This window comes from Pteronotus mesoamericanus, unplaced genomic scaffold (genome assembly GCF_021234165.1).
Source record: "Pteronotus mesoamericanus isolate MK-2021 breed Mesoamerican mustached bat unplaced genomic scaffold, CSHL_Meso_final contig_75, whole genome shotgun sequence".
NCBI lineage: Eukaryota > Metazoa > Chordata > Mammalia > Chiroptera > Mormoopidae > Pteronotus > Pteronotus mesoamericanus.
Genome location: NW_026555249.1, coordinates 5,153,525 through 5,155,382, shown reverse-complemented (window position 1 = coordinate 5,155,382; position 1,858 = coordinate 5,153,525). Strand labels below are relative to the sequence as shown.

Sequence of the window (1,858 nt, the reverse complement as noted above, 5' to 3'; positions counted from 1 at the left end):
AAAATAACAACAGATTTCTCTAGAAACAATTTGAGAAGACATCTGAGCTATATAAGTATTAAATGAAAAAACAGTCAAGTTACAAATCTATACCCAGAAGTAATATCTTTTAAATAAATATTCATATATTTAGCTGATCTTCATATAATAGAAAAATACTACTAGATAGAAACTAGATCTCTAGGAAGAAATATAGAAACAAAAGGAAATTTGATGGTATTTTGAATTTCATGAAAATAAACACAATCAAGAAATGTTACTGCCTATTTAGAGGATAATTTAGAACATTAAATACCTATATTAGAAAATAAAAGATGTCTCAAATCTCAATTTCCACCTTAAGAAACTAAAAGAATAGCAAACAAAAACTAAACAGAAGGAAGGAAATGATAAAGATTACAGTGAAAAATGAATGAAAAGGAATAGAGAATATCAATGAAACTAATAACTGGGTCTTTAAGAAAACCGAAAACTTGATAACACTGGCCAGACTGACCAGGAAAAATAAAAGAAGACATACCCTGCCAATTTGAAGAATTAATAATATCACTACAGATTCAGACTTTATAAACATTAAGAAGATAAGGGAATGTTATGAAGAACTTTAAGTCAATGAATTTTTCAACATAGATGAAATAGACAAATTACTTGAAAGTAATTACTTGTAATTACTTGAAATTACAACAAACAAAGCTCAATCAAGAAAAAAATAGATAACTCTAATAGCCTTATCTTGTGAGGAAACTGAATTTGTAGTTAAACTTTCCCATAAAGAAAATCCAAATCTCAGTGACTCACTGGAGAATTCTACCAAATTTTTATGGAATATCAGCTCCACACAAACTCTTCCAAAAACATTCAGAGAAGGGAATATTTCCCAAATCACTCAATGAAACCATCATTGACCTGATACCAAAGACAATTAAAACATTATAAAAAATAAAACCTCAAACCAATACCCCTCGTGAACAGAGACAAAAATTGATATCAAATTTTTAGCAAATCAAATCATGATCAAGTTGGATCATTTCAGCAATACAGAGTTAGCTCAGCATTTGAACATCAATAAATTTAATTCAACAAATTAAAATGTAAAAAAGAAAAAAACTTCATCTGAATAGATGCAGAGAAAGCATTCTAAAAAATCAAACACATATTCCTGATAAAAAGAATTCTCAGTAAACTAAGAATAGAAGGAAATTTCTTCAACATGATAAAGGGTATCTATTAAAAAGCTATTGCTAACATAAAAATTTAATGGTGAAATACTAATTTTTTTTCCTAAGATCAGAAACAAGACACTGATATCTATTCTTACCCCTTTCTATTCATCATTATACGGGAGGATCTGAACAGTGAATAATAGAGAAAAAAATCATCTTTATCAAAAGTAAGAAGTAAAACTGTCTTTATGCATAGGTAATGATCAACTATGCAAAAAGTCAGTGGACTCTATAAAAAAATTTACTAGAACTAGGTAAGTTAATTTAAACTGATAAGAATAGATACTACACTTGATCTTAGCCAAAAGGCCGAGAAGCAACAGTTAAGTTAATTTAGCAAGATTTCAGTATACATGATCAGTATGTAAAAGCCAATCATAGTTCTATAAACTAGCAATGTAAATACCACTTACTATACATTAAAATATGAATTTTTTAAGTATAAATCTGGCCAGTATGGTGGAAGACCTGTATGTTGAAAACTGTAAAACATTTCTCAGAGAAATATAAGAAAAACTAAATAGAAAACCTAAATATACCTTGTTCATGAATCAAAAGATTATTAAGATACTAGTTAAGGTATTATTAAGATATCTCTATTGTTAACATATCAGTGCTCCAAGTTAATCTATATA

At 27.8% G+C, this 1,858-nt stretch overlaps 1 pseudogene; it reads right to left on the bottom strand.

Moving 5' to 3' along the window:
• Positions 1-1,397: 1,397 nt before the first annotated feature.
• Positions 1,398-1,544, bottom strand: LOC129079064 (uncharacterized; annotated as a pseudogene).
• Positions 1,545-1,858: the final 314 nt, after the last annotated feature.